Below are 17,436 nucleotides of genomic sequence, written 5' to 3'. Positions count from 1 at the left end.
ATAAGCTCCAAACAAGAGGTTAGATAACTTTCCTTTCTGGCTAACTTGCAACTTTTTTAATTTTAAAAAAAGTATATTCCCCCACCCCTGTCAGTCCTAAATGGGCACTTTGACTTAAAACATAGTTCCTGAGGGGAAGGTTCAGAAATCAGTTCATAAAATCAGTACCTATGAATTTAAAGGCTAAAAATTTTCCCCAAATAATACTGTGAGTCTGATTCTAAAGACTCAGAAAAGCTTAAAACTATTGCCTCTTTATTTTTAGGGACCCTTCTGTATGATAAAGTTATAAGATCAAATTACAGTTTTTAATATATTAACTTTCTAACATGTGTTTCCCTTTTTTGTGGGTTGAGAAGAAAGTCAATCTCCAAAAATGTCTCATCTTCCATAATCTCACACATTTGAGGTATTTTAAAACACAGGTAAGGAGAGCGACTGAGTGCAGTCCTGAGGTGAGGCAGAACTCTTAAGGTGGTACATTATGGCTGACATGCAAAATTTGGTAGAAAGATTGGAGAGGGCAGCGGGCCGCCTGGAGGCAGTATCCCATACCACATGCGCCTAGGGTATGGAGACAGTCCTTCAAAAGTAGCAGCTCCATATGTGCAAGCATTTGACTCACTGCTTGCCAGTCGTGTTGCAGAGTGCTTGAAGATCAGTAAAGAGATAGGAAGAGATGTGCAGAAACACACAGAGATGGTCCACCCTGGTCTGAAGTTGGAGCAAGCTCTCCTGGTTACAGCTTCTCAGTGGCAGCAGCCAGCTGGTAATAAGCTTTCTGATGTTTTGGCACCCATCTCAGAGCAGATTCAAGAAGTGATAACTTTTCAGGAGAAGAATAGAGGCAGCGAGTTGTTCAATCCCCTGTCTGCTGTCAGTGAAATCATCCAAGTCCTGGGTTGGGTGTCTATGACTCCCAAACCTGGTGCCTATGTGAAAGAAATGAATGATGCTGCCATGTTGTATACCAACAGAGTCCTCAAGGAGCATAAAGAGGTGGATAAGAAACATGTGGACTGGGTCAGAGCATACAGAGTATATGGACAGAGCTACAGGCTTATATCAAGGAGTCCCATACCACTGAACTGGCCTGGAACAAAATGGGGCCTATGGCAAAAGAACTGAGTGGACTGCCATCTGGACCCTTTGCTGAATCTGGTCTTCCTCCTCCCCTACCAGTCCCACCTCCATCCCCAATCCCCACCAGTTCAGGCTCTGATGACTGCTTCACACTCAGCACTGTTTGCTCAGGTTAATCAGGGGGAGAGCATCACACATGCCCTTAAACACATATCTGATGATATGAAGACTCACGAGAACCCTGCCCTGAAGGCTCAGAGTGGCCCAGTATGAAGCAGTCCCAAACCATTTTCTGCACCTAAACCCCAGACCAGTCCATCCCCAAACCAGCCACAAAGGAGCCACCTCTTCTTGAACTGGAGGGCAAGAAGTGGAGAGTGGAAAATCAGGAGAATGGTTCCAACCTGGTGATTGACGACACAGAACTGAAACAGGTGGCTCACATATACAAGTGTGTCAACATGACATTGCAAATCAAGGGCAAAATTAACTCTATCACAGTAGATAACTGTAAGAAACTTGGTCTGGTATTCAATGACATGGTGGACATTGTGGAGATAATCAATAGTAGGAATGTCAAAGTTAAAGTAATGGGTAAAGTGCCAACCATTTCCATTAACAAAACAGATGGCTGACATGCTTACCTGAGCAAGAATTCCTTGCATTGTGAGATAGTCAGTGCTAAATCTTCTGAGATGAATATTCTCATTCCTACAGAAGGCGGTAACTTTAATGAGTTCCCAGTCCCTGAGCAGTTCAAGACCCTAGGGAATAGGCAAAAGTTGGTCACCACAGTGACAGAAATTGCTGGATAAGCAAAGTGCCAGTGGGTTCTTTGCCCTCTCCCTTCATACCGTGGGATAAATCTGTTATCAAGACAGTTCTTCTCTAGATTTCCTCTAGCTTTCTGCCCTTAAACTGCTTCTCTGCTCTGAGAAGCCCAGCTACCTGCCTTCACTGAAATATACCTCAGGCTGAGATTTGGGGTAGGATAGCAGGTCAGTTGATCTTCTGCAGGAAGGTGCAGCTTCTCCATATTGGCACAGTCACACTGCCAGTCCATCCTTAAGGAACTGCAGACCTGGACTACTGCAATTTAGCTTTCAACTCTTGGAGGTTATTCTTCCAACACACAGTCCTTTGGGAAGACTACAACAGTCCCAGGAATTAACAGATTAGAATGTGCACAATAGTTAATTTTTTTTTTTTTTTTCAAACAAGGAGCATGGAGGTAGCAGAAGCTGGTGTGATTCCTGATAGTTCTTTTAACCAGGCAAATTTTTCACTGTTAACAAGTGAGGCAAGGGTTGCATTGGACCAACAGCTGAGGCCTGGCCATTTAGCATTGCAAGCAAACTTTGTTTCCTGTAAGCATTCCTTTATTCTGCATTCCATCCTGGGTCTGCCTCAATCATGAGACGGTAGGTTCTACGGTCCCAGCTGCAGTAGCAGTGCTACGGGTCTTGTATCCTTTCTTTCTCTGGGATTCCTGCTCAGTACATTCCTACAGAGGTAACTTTAAAAGAAAAAACACCACACCATCCAAGGAATGAGGCACTCCTCCTCCTCCCTGCTAGGTGCCTGTCTTCCACCTTTGCTGCCTCTTTTTGCCTGTTGTGCTCAACAATGTAGGGCTCCTGTCCAGATCCCTGAGCAGAGGACTGAAACCTCCCCTGCAGGCTGGTTTGGGGTCTTGATTTACATAAGGATCTTGCACAGCATTGCTAACGTAAATTTCAGTTTTCCCCTCTAGTACACACTTACCAAAATATGCAACTTTTTTTTTTTTTTGGTGGGAGGAGAGATTGTCCTGTGACTTCTGCCCATTTCCTAAGGCCTGTAGAAATAATCTTTATGTACTTAAAGTTATACAAAAAATAGAATAAAGTTAATACCAAAAAACAAAAAAAAAATCCACAGGTGAGTCTTAATATCCCATAAAACTCTAAATTTTTGAGGCAAGAATTCCTAATGCTCCCTTTTCCACTAGTCTACTCCTAAAATAAAATTAAACAAATCTGTCATGTTTACATCAATGATGAAGATCTCTCTCTCTCTCATACACACACACATACACACACACACACACACAACTCTACCATACCTAGGTTAATCCAAGACACATGAAGGTGCCCTGTACAGATCAGCTGAAACACACAGCCAACCCACCAGCTCAGGACAGGAGCAAAACCCAAGCACTACTGGGGGGGCTGTGGTTTCTAGTTGCAGGTCATACAGTATTGTGGCAATAGAAAACTGATATAATGTAAATGCTGGCCAACGCTTCATCTGAAGAATCTAGATTGAGAAATTTTTTTCCTTATATCGCAGCCTATTAAGAGGAGTAATCTTGAACAGTCTTAAATCAGAGTTAATATAGTTAGTAACTTAATGATCAGGCCCTTGCTTTGCCTTGTCCTAAGAATGTTCATCTTTGTGGGATTAAAATACATCACAGCCTTGTTAAGCTTCTTCTTAGATCTTCATCCTCAATATTTTTGTCCCTAAATATCACTGTTTCTATAATTAGTGAGTTTAGGGCATAAATACTGAAATGTTAGAACACAAGAATCAGTAAGTGTGATGGTGTTTAGGGATATCAACTTGATTGGATTTAGTATTGACCAGACAGCTGGTAAAACATGAGTTTTTTACAATGCTTCAGTGGCTACTAAGCCCTAGTTTGTTCTGCTGAAAGGTAAATCCAGGTGGTTTGTTATTTGATTAGAATGATTGAACTATCCCATGTGTGTCCGTGAGGGTATTTCTTGAGATTGATTAGCATTTAAATTGGTGGACTGAATGAAGAAGATCCACTCTCAGTGTGGGTGGGTTCCATCCCATCAGCTGAGAGTTCTCATAAAACAAAAAGGTAGAAGAAAGAAGAATTCTTGTTCTATCTTCTGGAGATAGACTACCCTTATTCTTCTACCCTGGAGCATCAGAACGCCAGGTTCTCTGATCTTGGACTCTGAGATTCCCACCAGTGGACCCCTCCACAGATGGCCAATCATAGAACTTCTGAACTTCTGTATTCAAGTGAGATAATTCTTCTAACAGATCTTTCACATCTCTCTCTCTCTCTATATATATATATATATACTATTATTTCTTCCTCTCTGGACAACACTAAAACACTGAGGAACTTCTCGAAAATTCAGATTTACAGAACCACCTGCAGAGATTCTGATTTGGTGAATAAAATCCTCTACTTTTAAAAAGCATCCTGGATAACTGGGGGACACATGGTCAGGCTTTGAAGGAAAATGGTTAGATAAGAGAGTTTTCCAGTTCTAAATATAACAAAACTTTAATACAGGTACACAGTATGGAGTGATAATGGAAGGCTGTGGAGACGGAAAAAAGCAAACCAGCAAAAAGCACAGAAGACAAGCAGACCCATCAAGACACCCAAGTCATCAATCAAGAATGGTGGTAGGACACAAAGAAAAGAGATCTTTTTATCCTGACTTTTCAATAAAGGATCCTGCTATACTTTTATTGCTACCTCAAATGGACTTCAGGCCAAATTAATAGTTTTCAACCTTGCTGCATCTAGGATTACCTGAGGACTTTAAAAATACTGATACTGAGAACTTATCCCCCACCTTGAGATTCTGTTGTACTTAGTCTGAGGTGTGTCCAGAATGTGTGGTTTTTAGAAGCTCTCCTGGTGATTCTAATAATACAGCACATTTTTTAAAACCACTGGGAAAAAATATGCTATTAATCCCACCAAATAAACATTTTCCTAACAGTAGAAAGAATTGCAGCTCTAGTTTACCAAACTAACCTGCAGGCAGAATGGAGAGAGGACAGTTGGATTAGACAGATACAAAAATATTTTCAGCTCTTTCTAAGACCATATCCTTAAGGTAGAGTCTCAGAAATGCTGGGAAAGTGAAATAGAAACGTACCCATTTCACCTGCCCTTTAGAAGAAAAAAATCAATTTCCCCTACTCTGTAGTGAGCAGAATGCTTGTGCATACTGAAGTCATTCTAGATTTCTCATTATCTATATGCATTGTGTGTACTGACAAGTGTGGTATATGGGTTATATCATTTTTGCTGTTGTTGTTGTTGTTTGTAATTACACTTCTCCCTTAACTTTGCAGTAAGAATGCTAGAATGCCTTCTCTGGTATTTCAGACATTTCTTGAATGCATGGGTCCCAGGTGACATACAATATTCAATAAAAGTAGGATCTAGGGAAAAGATGTATCCCATTTGTGTACAATGAATCAAAATGCAGTCTATAAAAATAAAAAATAAATAAAATCTAAAAAAAAAAACTAAATGGACTATGGAAGATTGCAATCTAAACAGTGATTATCAGACCTTCTGTCTGAGCATTGAAAGAAAGAAAGCGTGTTCAAAGCAGAAGTTCCTAGAAACCACTGGGACTCACTGAATCAGAATGGAAGGTTCAGGATTCATACAGTTTCCTTTCTACTAGCTCCCCACACAAGTAATATGCATTCAGTACCACACTAGCCACCTTTTGGGAACCCTGTGTCTTTTGGGAATTACCTCTCAGACAAAATTATCCAGAGTTACATGGCTTTAAATCCACCTTCACTTCCTGCACCCCCTCTCTATGTTTCACATAAAACTCTGAAGGTGAAGAAGTTTTACAATGTTATTAAAGCAGCAAATCAAATGGAAACTAAAAGAAGCAACATAAAAGATGCATTCCCCATGGTGAAAATAAACTCTATTACAAGACTCTGTTAGACACTGCTTTTGTAATAGAGATTCCTAAAATGGAATTTCTCAACCAAAAGACAACACCACTCTTAATGCTCTTAATACATGATACAAATTGTGCCAATTTGTACCCCTTCCCAGCTGCATAGGGTGCCCCTCTCTGTGGTCACAGCATTTGTGATAAACTGCATTGTCTTCGTGAATTCATTCAATGCTGGCCTTGATGAGATGAGGCAGGAATACTCTTTTGCTAAACCAAGACTTGGTAAAGGGCAGGGCCAAGGTAGCTAAGGGACTTCTGAGCAAGAAAGGACTCTTACTACTTCACAGAAGCAAGGGGATTGAGAAGTGTGGCTGCCCCACCTGACCAGGCAGTGCTGAAGTCTCCCCTGCTTCTATCCAGCATTGGGGGTGCCTTTCAGAGACTTCTCTTACAGAAAAACCCTCTGTAGACTGAAGCCGAGCTAATGTCCCAGATGGGTACAGGGCATGACTGGGAGGATAAGAGGTCAAGAAGAGTGGGTCAAGATCAAGGGATTAGGGAAACCCTCATTCTGATCAGGCATCAGGCACAGCAGCAAAGGGTCCAAGTTAGCCCTTATGGCCTCTCTTTCAACATCTGGGTGTTGTGGTATTTCTAGCAACTCAGGGCTGTGCCCACCCAACTTTTCCTAAAGGAACATGCCCCTTCTCATCTGAAAATAATAGATTCTAACCAATCCCTTCCATTGAGTATATTCTATGATAGAAAACAGGATTCTGTAAATGGAACTCTATCTGCTCATGGCTGACAAGAAACCCCCAAAGAATTAGAAGATGATATAAAGTGTTCCCATAGTCTAAAGAGAAATGATGGCTCAAGCAGTGAGCCCAAATCTGATTTATGAACCTTACCTCAACCCCACTCCTGGCCACAATAAAGTTAAGACTAAAGAGGGAGGAAGAGAGGAGTTCTTTAGGAAGAGCTGTGTTTTGAGTCCCAGATCCTTCAAGGATATCATTCTGAAGAATTTATACAAGTCTTATGGAGTTTGGAGAATATCACTGACTGATAATTGATTCCAATCTAAAAGAAAGCCCACAGGTCAAACTGTGGCTCCAGCTGCCCATAATGGCAAGCCTAGCTCAAAATAGCACAGCAGCAAGAACCACCGTCCCTTCAACATTTGGCATAGCAAGGATGTTTGAGCTCTCTATCAGTCAGGAGAGGAAACTCTGGGCCTGGAAGGTAACAAGGCTGGAGTCATCTTGAAGGGTTACCTTCCAAGAGAGCACTAGTGAGAGATGCCCCTGCCACACACACACACACACCACATAAGCACAAAAACCAGATGTTGCAGGAATCACAAGAAATTCACCAGAGTATGTCTTCCAATTCAGTATGGTCTAGACTATATAGGGCTGTAATGTCCGTGCAAAAATGTTGGATTTTATTGTAAGAGCAAAGGAAGCTGTGGCAGTTTTAAATTGTGTATGTGCCCAGGAATGGGGTGAGGGGATGCCCTGTAACATAGTGGCATGATCAGATTTGCATTTCAAGGACACCCCACTGGGTGTCCACAGAGGAGGAGATCAGAATGGAAGCAAGACATTATGTTGTAAGCCAATCAGGTGAATGGGGTGGGTAGTGCAGTTTAGGACCGGGACTAAAGAGATATGAAGAAGTAGTTGGATTTAAGAGATGAGTAAGAGGTAAAATATCTGTGTCTGAGTAATTGGCTTGGGGGAGGATAAACACTGTGGAGGTATCAGGATGACTCCTGGGTTTTTGGCTTGCCCATTTTGCTGTCTGGTGAAACAATTTACTCAGAGAACCCACTGGAAAGACTCCAAGTTCTAGGGAGAAGATAATGAGTGCTGCCTTAGTAGCTGGTAATTTGAGATGCCTTAAAGAAATACAAATATGCCAAGTAAACTAATTGAAGCTCTATACATGGGTGAAATGGCTTAGGGAAAACAGGGAGAGATGAAAGTAACCTAAGAGCCATACTTGAGGGTCTCTATTTAAAAGTTGGGAAGAAGAGGATGTCCCAGATCAGTGAAAAGACTAGAAAGAAATTGCCAAGTGGTGCAGTAAAAAGACCACATGCCACACCTGCCTTCAGAACTGTCTACAGCAGGAAATAAAATACATGTGGCCCCTGCCTGCATGGAGCTTCCAGTCAATGAAAGGTGTGAAGTGGATAGGCAGTAGGTAAGAAAATCACAAAATTATAACCATACATTGGAGCAAAGAATAAATTGTGAGGCAGGAAAGGGCTCTCTGCAGATCAGCCAATCTGCACTGGGCTGCTAATGAGGGACAGTTGCCCCAGGGTACATGTCTTGGGGCCCATGGTGATTTCTTAAACTCCTCAATGAACAATAAACAGGAAAGTGTTTGTGAAAGGGGAATTCCCCCGGGGAATTGCCTGTTGTTCCCTTCCCTACTGGGGCCCTGATCTTCCCTTCCTAACTACTTTCCAGGAGGTGCTGGAGATACACTGACTAAATGTCTTTGACTAATGTCTTTGCTCCCACAGCAGGGGGAGAGTGCTGCAGAATCCACTCAGGCAAAAAAAGTTTAGCCCATGAGTGGGTTGGAGAGGAGGTATCACAGGCCCTGGTCCAGCTGGAGGGTATTTGGACTCTTCTCCAAGGCCCCCAAGAGCTGCTGAACTTGGTCTGTGACTGGTCCCTAAGGGAATGATGCCCTTAGTTAAAGCAGAGTGACCTAGAAAGTGTTGGGTAACACTCAGCCCAGCCAAGTAGACTCCAGAGAAATACTAGCTGGGGTTGCCATGGTGATTTTTCATGCTGGGGCACCAGCCTATCAGATGGCTACACTTCTAGGGCCTGAGCCTTGGGGATACAGCCAGAGAATTTTCTACCCTGATTTCCTGAAACACCCCTCAGCCTAAGGTTTAGTATTTATTCCATGGTACTTAGTCCATGTCAGACTGCTCTATTTGGTTCCTTTATTTTATTTCTTAAAGAGTAAACAGTTAAGTATAATTCAGATACACTCCCATTTAACTATGCAAATGGGAAGCACTGTTTTAAGGCAGCAGCCTTAAGTATTATGAGAAGGCATAAAGTCAAGAAGGGCTCAGGCTCTGGAGTCAGACCCAGGTTCAAATTTCAGTTCTGCCACCCACTGGCTCTGCCCCCTACAATTCAGCAAACTATTAATTTTTTGCTTACATTCTTCATCTTTATGGGAATAATGGAACCTAGTGAATGACAATGACCCATTCCATGGAATTCAAGATCTTTCCCAATCTACGCTGAAATTGCCCTGCCAGATTCTAAGTTTGAGCTTTCACTCTCCTCCCTGCCTCCTCCAAGTTCAGTCCATGTCGCTGGCTACAGCCATATGCACGCTTTATAGCCATTGCCTCCCCTCTGCCTCTGAACACACACACACACACACACCAGTGCCTGGATTCCCTCACACCACCCTTGTCTACTCCTACTCATCTTTCAGGGTAAAAATCAAAGGTCACCTCATCTTTGAAGCCTCCCTTGCCTCATCCAAGCAGCTAGTTGCACCTACTCCGTGCCCCCATACACTTCCTCTGCACCTCCTTAATGATAGTGATAAACACTTGCAAATGCCAAATTCTGTGCTTAATACTTTAACTCACTAAATCATCACAAGAACCTTGTAACAAAGGTTTTAAAATTAACCCCATATTAGGATGCAAAACAGAAGGCAAAGAGAAGTTGAAAAACCTGTTCAAGTCCATGCAGCCCAGAAGTGGCAGAGCCAGTGCACAAAGCAGGCCCTCTGACTCCAGATGAGAGCTCCTAACCACTACACCACACTGCTTACTTCTGTGCACAGGATGCTGAAGTCTATCTCCCCCAGCAGGTGGAGAGAGCCAGAGATTATATTTTAATCATTTCTGCATCTATAGCTTGCAGCACTTCCAGCACCTGGCACACAAGCACATGCAACCTCCTTTCCTCCCAAACGCTAAAACTAAATTATTAAGGAAAACCACTAATCCAGTAAAAGTCCCTCAAATTGTCTCTGCATGTTTCTTGTCATAATTTCCAATTGGGAAACATTGCTCCGTAGTACTGTCCAAGGGGCCTAGTGTAGTGTCTTTGAAGTTAAGGAATAATAAAGAACTTCTTCTAGTTTATTCAATTAAACACACACTCTCTCTTTTGTTCTCTTCTCTCTCTCTCTCTCTCTCTCTCTCTCTCTCTCTCTCTCTCTCACACACACACACACACACACACACACACACACACATACACAAACACATTTTTCCCTTGAAAAGTTTGGAACTCAATGGTAAAATAGAGACATGCATTTGTTATGACACCTTTTCCCACTAAAAGGAAGAGACTTTATGAATAGAAGTAACAGGGTTCAGAAAACAATGGGACTTTCAGAAGGTCCCTCCCTAGACCCACAACTCATGGAAGCAGCTGTGGAATCTGGAGCTGGAGGAAGTCTTGAAGAAGGATTCTTTGAAGGCACAACTGGCTACAAACCAGACCCAGAGCCAGCATCTCAGCCCCACCCAGCACGTCTCAGCCAGAGTATAGCTAAGCAGGCCAAGGAGTCAGGAGAGGGGTAGATATTTTAAAAATCGTTGGAGTTAGCAAAACTGAAGGTTGCCAGGTCAGTACTTGTCTCTTTCTCCCCATTCTGTATGTAATCTTTGTATTTACTGCATTCTACTTTTTCCCCTCAACAGTGAATCAGGCCTAGGTATAAATGATCTCCAAGTCACCTGTGTTCCTTGGACTTTTTTCTTCATTAGAAATAAAAGGTGGGACTTTGCCAAGCTTAAAAGGCATTCTTTTCAAAACTCTACATCTGGCTTAGTTCAACATACATAAGAGGAGGTCTTTGAAGGTGCTATTTCTAATTTTCTAATATAGCAAATTTACCCAGCAAGACAGAGGCCAACAAAAAAACCATCTTCCAAATTCAGGCTCCAATCACCTCTATAAAAAATAGATTATTTAAGGCAAAGCTTTAAGTGGGCTAAAGCCTCAGACTTGAAAAATGCTTGAAAGGAAGATCTAGGAGGTGACAGAGGTGTGGTAAGGAAGTGTGGGGGTGGGGGAAGCATGGGTCTATGACTTTGCTTCCAGTCTGCAGGTTATTGAGTTCATGTGTCTGTATGCTCTTGCTGCTGGTTAAGTACACGCTGAGCATGTGTTTTATAGCAACACTCACTGTGGCATTTGAAGGTGTATGAGTAATTCACCAAATCACTAAGAAGAGAAAGGACAAAAATAAGCAAAGATCTGCACAGTGGACTTGGCACAATATAGTATAACTCATATGCAATTTCATTTAACACGTGGTAGGAGCCTCTCAATGTCATTCCTTGTCTTCCCTTAGGACTATTGGAAAGAAAAATAATGTGACCACTAGAGGTAGACTACAGAAAGGGAAGTTCTACAGTGGATCTGAGCAGCAATAAGACTGGCCTGGTGGGAAGATGGCCACGGTGAGCTGGGCCATGATTAGACAGTAGAGAAATGATGAGAGGAGGGGAGGACACATTCTGGAAAGCAGCAAGGGTGAAGGGCAGAAAGTCCAACCTGGGGCTCTCATTCCCAATGTCCAATTCCAAGTTGTTGGACCTATCCCAGGTTTTAGACTAGAAGCCAGAGTGTGTGTGCATGAGCGTGTGTGTTTGCTTTCATTACATTAATTATTCATTTTTGAAGTCTAAATTTGGATTTCTGGCTGGGGAAACATTTTCTCTTCAATTTTCAATTTACCTTCAGGCCTACTTCTCCTATTGGTCACCCAATTCACAGATTTATGTTACCTACCTGTGGGAATTTTACTCTGTGGCCCTAACCTGACAGGTGGCAGGAAACTACTGGATATTTTTAGGATGATGGAAATGGTATTTAAAAACAGTCACTGATATTCAGGGCTACCAGAAAAAATATAGAATACCTAGTGAAATTTGAATTTTGTTAAAAAAAAAAAAACAAATAATTTTTAACATAAATATATCTCATACAACAAAACTTGTTTTTTTTTCCTAAAATTGAATTTAACTGAGCATCCTGTTTTTGTTTGCTGCTAAATCTGGTGACCCTCTTCATGTGACATAAGACAAGTGAATGGGAGGACAGTGGGATGAGATAAAATGAAGAGAAGGTACAGTAGCTACAGAACAAGGGGTGTGTGCTCCTCTAATGTAGGGATGGCTAGGTTGCATGGGAGAGACATTCTAAAGGAAATGAATGGGCAGTACCTGCAACTCATTAGGAATGTGGGGCAAAAACAGAAAACTAACTCCAGAATTACAGAGGCACAATTCACAAATTAGGCAAGATACTTCTGGCCACAGTTTCCCCATGACCACCATTGGTGTTTTGTGAGGAATAAAGAGTTGATAAGAATGCCTTATGAAGGTTAATGGTTATAATAAATTCCCAACCCCATCTTTTTCCACACACACCCTGTAAAGCCACGCCTCTTTCTAGCTACCTTTTTTTTTTTTAGATGTAGATGGACACATACTTTTATTTTATTTGTTTATTTTTATGTGGTGCTGAGGTTTGAACCCAGTTCCTCACACATGCTAGGCAAGCACTCTACTACTGAGCTACCACTCCAGCCCTCCTTGCTCTCCTTGACAATTATTTTGAACATATGCTACTTTTTTCCATTTCCCCATGGGCTCACAGGGCTTGACCTTGTACAATTCCATGGGCAATTGCAAGTACTCAAAGCTTCCTGTCCTTGACAATCACATTGACCTTTTCACTGACTTTTTTAGTAAACCTCTTTGTAAAACTATCTATTAGGACAGAGTTGGGGATAGATCCCTACAGTAAGCCAGAAGTTTTGACCTTCAAAGTAGACATCAGTCCAAGAATAAACAACCTAAAGTTTCAACTTAATGCACCAATACCTTAACTTTGTTTCCTCTGTTCTAAACATTAAGCAGAAAATTGCTCTGCAGACAAGAGAGACACTGAGCCCTAAGAGATCCCTGCTACTAAGTCAGTGATTTGGGACATTGCATAGCTTTTCTATCCGCACACGAGGCATTAAGCTACTTACTCTTTTTTTTTATGTTGAATGCCTTTTTCTTCTTTCATGTTGACTTAATGACCAGTGCTCACACTAAAATATCTAAACAGTTTCTTTCAGAGTTACAAATGATAAATGTATAAAATATTCCTCTCTTTCCTGAATTTTTTCAAGTCACCTAAACCCTGCCCTTAGGGAGCTCTGTCCTCTCATCCTGGAGGACCCCACAGGATGCTTCATCTTCCTTGGCCTCTATTGCCACCTGCTGGATCATTTCAGGGAGGGTCCCAGGACCCTGGATGGTACAGGAAAAAGCAGGCAACTAGAGCATGAAGTCTCTGGGATTCACCAGTTATCAGGAAATTTCATGAGATACAGTCTCCTTACCTCTCTGGAGCCCAGGCTCCAGTATTTAATCAGTTGAGTGACTGAGCAAGTCACTTCTCTTAATACTATAGTGGATACAAAGACATGAAAAAAGCAAGAACCTTTCCTAGGGGATATCACAATCTTGCATCTGTCAAACCTATAGAAAATGACCCTTTTGTTGTGGTACAGGCACGAAGTGTCAGGTGAACTAAGCTGTAAACTAAAATTGTCTAGTGCAATCAGGGGAGGCTTCACAGCAGACATGAAATATGAATTGGATTTGGAAAGGCACACAGGAGTTCACCAGGATTTGGGAAAATGTACAGGAGTTGGCCGAGCATAGAAGAAAGGAAAGGACATGCCAGAGAGAAGGAACAACAAGCCAACTGTTTTGACCTAGTTTGCTCCAGAAATTTCCCAAGGAGTGACTGAACTTTTGGATCCTGCAGTAGATTTAATAGGAAGGAAGTGTGAGGGGAAAAAAATTGCCAACTTCAAGACAAAGAATGATGAGGTTCAGTCCTGGCAGGATTCTAGTAGAGGAATGAGGAAGAGAAGCTATGAGATTAAGAAGAGAACATTCAAGTCAGGAAGAGGAGCTATGCCTCGTGACCCAGGCTCTGCCACCCACTCATTATAAAGCCTTGGCTGAGCTAACTCAACCTATGCTTTGGTTTCCTCATTTGCAAGTGATGATAATAATGCCCACCACCAAGGAGTGTTGTCACAAGATAAGACAAGCAAAATGGTTAACATGATGCCTGAAACAGATATGCTCGAGTAATCTAGTCACTGGTATAACATTAGATATGCACATTCAGGAGGTTATTTTACCTCACTGAGTCTACTGTCCTCATCTATAACATGAGAATAACAGTGTTTTCCATACAAGGATCAGAAACCATATATTCAAGTAACACAAACCATAGAGTTCATATAAACTTGAGGTATAAAAAAGGGAGTAGAGAAAAGCAATGTTTTAGAAATATACTGTCTACTATTTAAAAGGCATTTTCATTTTCATTACCTCATTTAACTTCTCCTGACAGCAACCTCATAAGGAATGGATCATGTTTATATTCATTTTTCGTGTGACAAAGGTACAAAGAGCAGTTGGGTCTGTTCATTTAATGTTCTCTTAGCAGGTATTGAGATGGAGCTGTGAATGAGAAAATCATGTGAACTGTGGTCCAGCAGAAGAGGCCCAGGGCTCCAGACTGTCTCTGCTCACTCTCTGAATGGTTGCTCCATTTTTCAGTCTAAGATTATAGTTTTCAGTCTAAGATTATACCCTGTAAATCCTGCTTTTCTCTTTTCCTCACCAGCCCTCTCCAGACATGTGTCTGCTTAGCCAGCTAAGGGTTAACTTAATGGCACATAGTAGGTACTCCATAGATATAGATTAAAAGATGAAATGACTTTACAAGCATTTAATTGCTATGAAAAGGATGTACTATCATAAGAGGAAGCTACAGAGAAAATCATATGGAGGGAACCAGAATTCCAACTAGTTCGTACAGCTGCAAACCCAGAGCTTGTTCCACTAAGACAACTGCTACACACACGTAAACACAGACACACACACACACACACTGTCTTTTCCTGGACCACTTTCTTTATGATGAAGACTCTTCAACTCCTTAAAATTTAACAGTTCTTAGGAGGGATAAAAGAAAGACCATCACCCCCACAGAGTCAGTTCAGTTCACAACTGCTCTGCTAGACACAGAAAGTAAAGTTCTTCCTTCCCTAAACTTTCCTGTAGATGTAGGAGAAGCCCAACCTACTGAGTTTACTGGAGGATGTCCAATGCCTGAGACCCGGTAGGGAGAGAAGCCCTGAAAAGAAAATGGCAGTCATCTGGAAGATACTGAAGTCCCACTGCACCTGTTAGGGAGGAAGGAGAGATGCCTGAGGCTGCTCAAGAAGTTGGAATAAGGTTGCCCTCTGCAGGTAAAGTTATGAAATGAGCTCATGGAGGAAGAACACAGAGATCTGTGTGCCAAGGAGAGCTGCATTTATTAACAGATGATGATTTGTCATAAAAAAATAAATTGATAACATTGATTATAATGCATCACAAAAAAAGAGAGCATGCCTCTAAATAAGGAGGGCCCTGTGGAGCTCAGAAAGTTATCTGATCACCTTGAAATAAGACAAGAGGCTGTTGGAGCATCATCCATTCGTCTGATTCCACTGCTCTGAATGCGCCATCTTCGGGCAACTTCTGCTCTGGCCCCCCTCACCTCCCATCCCCGGGCTTGCTTCCAGAGAGGTGTATTCACAGGGTGAGGCCTCTAAGATCTGCTGGTGCCCGCCTACACTCTGGCCTCAGTAGGTACAGGAGAGGGTGAACCGACCGTCCCTCCGGGTGGGAGTCTTCAGCAGGTCTGGGAGCCCCACAGGATAATGCAAGACTGGGTAGATAAAGATCTCTTTTTCTGGACGGATTTGAAGGTTTTCCTCTACTCTCAAAGACTCCCATCCGGGGAAAGGACAGCCGGCCAGCAGGAAAGAGCCTTGGCTCCCCTGCGGGGCCTACTTTTTAATCTCACAGTCTCCACTGCAGCAAGTCACCAGAGGTGTGGGGTGGTGGTGGGGGCACCGGTAGGTGTCAGAAGAGAGGTGAGAGCCACTTCCATTTATCAAGCAACCCCCAGCCAGTCCTGGATCAGCCACTGGAAGGTAGGCCTAACCCCGCAAATCCTAGTGAAAAACCTTGATTCTCCCAAATAGGTATCACCCTCCTCCCTGCACCCTCGAGCCTGAGCCCTGGAAAGAGATGCCCAGACAACCCCGGGGACCCAAGAGGCAGTGGACAAACCCGAGAAAGAAAGAAATCAACGATCCAGTCAATCCAGTCACTTGTATCCAAGTTGAGGCTCTCTCTTGCACAGCCCCCCATACCCCTGACCCCACTCCCAGACTGGAGAGTTGTTCGTCAAAGGAGTTACCAGGTTTCTTTGTAGATGGACATGATATATATTCATCCCCACCCCACCCTGTTGCAATTACAGGTTTGCTAGCTTAGCTTTTGGAACTGAGCATCCATCCATACTGGGCTTGGGGTTCAGTGAGATACAGGAAGAGAGCTTGCATTTGAGGTAGGCCTGCTCTGTGCCAGGCCTATTATAGTATTTCTTTCATCCTCCTTTCAATTCTGACCTCTGCGTTCTAAGTATCTGCATCTGCCTTCCACGCAGAGTACACAAACTAAGGGAGGCTCTGTGGCTCAAAAGCTGAAGAGGAAGGGGTGGTGTTGCCACCTGGCTGCATTCCTGAGGACCTCCCAACTCGGTACAACCACACCACAGGTGGGGCTGACTCCATTCAGACCAGGAAAAAAAGCAGCTTTCTCCCCATCTAACCCGGGCAGGAGGTCGGGGAACAGTCGCTGCATTTTCCTGAATTCTTGAATTTTGACAAAACTATTGTTTGGGATTTGTCATTGCAGGCCAAGATGAAGGACTTCTCTCAGGCGGCCAACGCCCATGCCCAGTCAGGCCTGGCCCGGCCAGCCCCCAGAAACAATGTTCCTTTGTCCTCAGCTCTGCGGTGGCTGGTCCTGCCCCTTCAGTGCTGGGACTCCTTCCCCTTAGAGGATTCCAAAGATAGCCACAAGCCTCACTCTTCTTTGAGGTCTCTCTTTCTGACCCCCTGAGGGAGGGGAAGAGAAGGGAGGAACTTCTGCACTTTGAGTTTGTGCCAGCACTCAAATCCTCCCTGGCAGCCCTGTCCAGAGGGACAGGCCCTCAGTTACATTATGTACATTGTGCAAGGTCCTGCAATCAGTGATAGACAGAGGAGATCATAAACCCACCACTGCCTGAATTGGAGAAGATGGTAGATCGATACACAGATAGATAGATAAACAGACATTTTCCACCACCCACAGTTGACATCATTTAGATATTGTTCCCCACCACCACCACCCCTCCAAAAGTTGTGGCTGGCATTTCTTGGCTCCAGTTCTTCCATGTGCCACAGTAAATAGCATCTTCCCTCCCAATCTGTCAACCACCAACGGGGTTGCTTGGTAGCACTTAGGATCACAGTGTGAGTGTTTTGGGGGCCAGATCCCATATACCCTCTTCCTCCTCTCTCAGTTTGGAAGGAATGTGCTTACAGAATGGTCCCTTTCCTTCAGCCTCTGGCTCACCTGTCTTCTGTCAATGCTCTGGCAAATCTCTCAGCCCTACTGCTAGGAATTGAGAGGATCTGGACCCTCACATCTGTCCTGCAGAAACTTAGGGGTGCTGTGAACAAT

General features: G+C 43.1%; 1 pseudogene across 1 annotated transcript; it reads left to right on the top strand.

Annotated features, from left to right (window-relative positions):
- Positions 1–410: 410 nt before the first annotated feature.
- LOC306640241 (adenylyl cyclase-associated protein 1-like) lies at positions 411–2,648 on the top strand (annotated as a pseudogene). The gene has a single exon. The product of its transcript is annotated as an adenylyl cyclase-associated protein 1-like (transcript).
- Positions 2,649–17,436: the final 14,788 nt, after the last annotated feature.

Source organism: Sciurus vulgaris (assembly GCF_902686455.1).
Source record: "Sciurus vulgaris genome assembly, chromosome: 11".
Classification (NCBI taxonomy): domain Eukaryota; kingdom Metazoa; phylum Chordata; class Mammalia; order Rodentia; family Sciuridae; genus Sciurus; species Sciurus vulgaris.
This window is presented reverse-complemented; position numbering and strand designations above follow the sequence as displayed.